General features: G+C 50.9%; 1 protein-coding gene across 2 annotated transcripts in view; it reads right to left on the bottom strand.

Moving 5' to 3' along the window:
• Nucleotides 1–4,030, bottom strand: part of LOC113208493 (uncharacterized) — a 106,269-nt gene that overhangs the window by 91,808 nt on the left and 10,431 nt on the right. Inside the window, exon 1 of one of the 2 annotated variants that reach the window (XM_026425506.2) lies at nucleotides 1,455–1,709. The exons of the other annotated variant lie outside the window; for it this stretch is intronic. The gene's annotated coding sequence lies outside the window, so the exon portion shown is untranslated. Of the gene's footprint in view, nucleotides 1–1,454; nucleotides 1,710–4,030 lie in introns of those variants that run through there. 2 annotated transcript variants of the gene reach the window in all.

Below are 4,030 nucleotides of genomic sequence, written 5' to 3'. Positions count from 1 at the left end.
AGTGCGGGCTTCTGATTACGGATATGAGTCTGCACCGGGGGAGAGAGGGAGAGGGGGACCCTGGCGGGGCCCTACAAATTAGGCGACGGAATGTGGAATATGCCTTTGAATGGAAGACTCGCGCCGCGTGGCCCAAGATTCGGGGAAAGGCGCGGGGCGTGGGGCGCGAGGTCCGGGACGCGGGGCGTGGCTTGGGGCTCGTGCCACGCTCTGAAACTATATAGTGAACGGTGCGGGGAAACACGGCGAAAGAGATCGGCGTGGGCTGGGCAGCGCGTTGCCCCGCCGCCCCAGGGAAAAGCGAGGACGCCCGAGGCCCTCCTTACACCTTGCCATTCTTACAGGCGCGTGGGAACGCCCCGCCACACCCCGCCCCGCCCCACTCGGTCCCTCTACGTGCGCTGCGCGGTACCCACCCGGGTGGCCCCGCGGGCGGCCTGGTGTGGACGAGCCGGGGACACAATAAGACACCGGGCAGGCATTCCGCTCCAGGGGAGCGGCTGCTTTGAGCGGGTGGAGCGTCAGCCCCGTGGACAAGTTCACGGCCATGGCGCTGGAGCCTGGCTGGAGCCTGGCTGGAGCCCGGAGGGGGCCGGCCGCACCTCCCGGGTCCCCGAAGTGACATCCTTGAGGCCGCGGGCGCGTGCCGTACGTGCGATTTGTCCCCCCCAGAGGCCCTCTCGCTGTAGCCTCGGCTGGCGCCGCCCCCGGTCTGGTAGGCTCCTAGGCTCCTTGTGCCCTTCCCAAGGGCCGAGACCGACGTGACGGAGGCCGGGCCGAGTCCAACAGGTCTGCCTGTGATCATCGCCGTGCACGACGAACCCGATCACCTCAATTTAGTGTCGCGGAGGATCGAAATAATGCCATTGTGTTCTCGAACGGTCCACTGCCGTACAGACAAGAAGAGAACGGGGAAGGGTAGGCTCATTTTTTCTTTGTAACGGATAAGAGAGGGCCACTGCAAGTGAAACCAGGAGGGAGCTAGCAGGTCAGAGTCGTTTATCGCAAAAAAGGCGTTGATGATTTCAGTATATTTTTCGCGCAGGGACTTCTCTTTTTCAAAAAGATTGCGCGATACCCCTCGAACTTACTTGATACAAGTCGAATGCTCTAGACTTCAGCGCACTGTTATCGAGAAAATCAAGCACACGAAAAATGTGCTAATATCAAAACTCGCATGCACTCTTTGTTTTCTTGTCCTTTTCTTTTTACTTTTTTTTTGAAAAGGGGGGGGGTTATTTTCACGCTTAGGTCGTTATATATCCACGGAAAGTTCACGTTCCGTTCACAGGTGTCAACCAAGCACCCTATGCATGGTGACTCACGTAACCACCAGAACAATCAAACCGAAATCGAGAGAAAGAAAGACAACTTTGACTCAGAATGAAAGTTTCAAGTTTTCTTAAGTTGTGCACATATGTAACATGCCCGCCAGTGTCATCTGTGGTACTCACGCCCTGGCGGCCTTCCTGACGGCCTCCCGGGGGCCTCTGGTCTGCCGGAGGGTCACTCCGCGGCCGCTCCGGTGTGCGCGCGGCGTCGGCCCAATCGAACAACACGCTCGCGACCGCGTCCGACAAATCACTGTGCGTGTGCGGGCGCGCGCGTGCCCCGGCTCAGCTCGGCCCGACTCGGCTCGGCTCGGTTCTGCTCGGCGCGGGACTGTCGCGACGCTCGTCCGACCCTTACTCGACCTGGGGTGCAGCCACTGTGCTGGCCGCCAACGCCGCCTCACGCTTTTATACACCGCAGGGGGTGGGCCCGGCGACGGGCGGGGCGGGGCGGGGTGAGGCCGGTGCGGCGTGCCGGGGGGCGGCGGGGGGCGGGTAATTCACGGGGATGTGAAAACACTTGGACCAATTATCAGGTGACTTTGGGGTGGATGTGGCTAACTATGATCGAGCAAAATGTGTGCGATTCTTCTTGAGTCTTCTTTTAATATTTTAAGTCCATTTTTCTGGAGAAATCTTGCGCGCGCGTAAACTTTTGAGCCAAACTAACAAGCTGCCCTGACTCAAAAGTTTCTGCGACCGACAAGATTGGCGTGAAAACGGTTTACTATTCAGCGACATAAGAATATAAAGTTCACACCCAAATTAACTGATGGCATGAGAAGAAAACTTTTTATTTCAGAAATTTTCAAAATCCATTTCAAAACTTTCAATTTACTTGAAATATGATGAGTGAAGTTTTGCACTATTACCACTGGTCCAAATTTAGGAACAAAATATTGTATCCGATCTGGATGTGCCCGACAACGTTGCCTTTTTAGGAACAAAATTGTCTCTCTACATTTAGAGTAAACATGGCTATGTAAACAGTATTTTTTACAGACATGCGCATGTTCACAATATTTACTGAACACATATGGAATGTATTCAGGTAATATAACGCGTATACATGAGAGTCGAGAGGGCAGTAACTTCTAGTATTCACGGTTCACGAGCAGGGAATAATACCTGCAGTATTCAGGCGATATTCAGTGATTATCCAATGATATTCACTACTAGAGTGTATTCACAGTGTACGAAATTTCGGATTTGGTGCCCCTCGATGAGAGTTTGCGTGTTTTTTTTCAGTTGATGGTTACGGAGTTACTGTAGCAGCAGAGTGCAGTATGAGTTTATGCCTCGGTTTATGCATTCCACACCCACACACTAAAATCTGAACATTTTTATTCATAGCTGACTGAGTTCTGTAAACATGCTCCGCTTACTCTTTTTTCTACCCCAAAATGAAGAATTGTTCACACTGGCGTATTAAAATATGCTTAAGCGGAGCATGTTTACAGAACTCAGGAATTTATGAATTATAAAATGGCCATGAGATTTAAGTGTGCTGTCTTGTTACGGTTTGCTCTGGTATTTTTCTTTACTAGGACGTGAAGGGTATCATCATCCAGGCCGGTTTCACCGCGTGCCACACTCTGTACGGCCTTTCCTATTTTCGCGTTTTCTTTCCCTCGTCATCCCTTTACTGGCGCTTTTCCTCCACCGTCCCCTTCTCTCCTTCGTTCTTTCTCGCGCTCGACATCTCTCTCTCTCTCTTTCTCTCTCTCTCTTCCTCTCCCTCTCAGTCTCTCTCACTGACCCCTGGACCTTCCATCTTGTCCCGCCACGCTTGGCCCCGCAGCAGCCTCTGCCCTATGAAATGTTCATTTCACCGCCACACTCCGCTAGACGATGGCTACCAGACAAGTACCGGGGCCGGCGGGAGGCTCTCTGGCCGCCATGCCCGCAGGCATGAGCCCGCCACCCCCGCGGCACTGGGCACGTCAGGCTGCTTGGGGTAATTGCACGTGAAACTTCTTACCTTGTTAGTGCCAGCCCTAACGAAAATAAACAGCAGGTGTGTTGCGCTATTATTCTCTTCAAGCGTCACGTCACGTAAATATCATATCGGACTTGCCCACTCTGCCATTCGTCCGTACAAAAGTTGCATGTTTTTTTTTTTCTGCTACCATGTTGGCTATGCGGATAAATTTCTTTCCTTGCAAGGCTCGTCGTTCTGAAAGAATAAAGGAGTAAAGTCACATCTCTAAAACGTGTTAGGAATGTAACGCCTATTTATATTAATACCTCTTTCACTTCCCACCCCCTTAAAAAATAATAGCCACCTTTGAATTTCTACACTGTAAGTTCCTTACGAACAACTGTTCTTCGTAACGTACAAATGATTTGGAGCATTTGTATTACAAACAAATTGTTTGTATTACGAAGAGCCTGGTTTGTATTACAAACGAGGCTTTTCGTATTACGAATGGGGGGTGTTCGTAATATGAATGAAAATCGTTCGTAATATGGCTGCTTTAGATCCTTTGTAAGTTACAAACAAATTCTTCGTAATACGAACACCGCTGTTTGTAAGGAACTAAGAGTGTAAAGAAAGACGTTGCAGGGAAATCAACGAAAATATTACCGGGAGTTTGAAAACTTCACTGAGAAAAATGTTTAGATGCTGGCACTGAAGTTCATTTGATCGATCCGACCCGTTAGCAGTCAACGAAAGGTTTGGTTCCAAGCAACAAACA

The sequence above is a fragment of the Frankliniella occidentalis genome, unplaced genomic scaffold (assembly GCF_000697945.3).
Source record: "Frankliniella occidentalis isolate FOCC.00 unplaced genomic scaffold, Focc_3.1 Scaffold187, whole genome shotgun sequence".
NCBI lineage: Eukaryota > Metazoa > Arthropoda > Insecta > Thysanoptera > Thripidae > Frankliniella > Frankliniella occidentalis.
The sequence above is the reverse complement of the archived record's forward strand: the minus strand, read 5'-3'. Positions and strand labels throughout refer to the sequence as shown.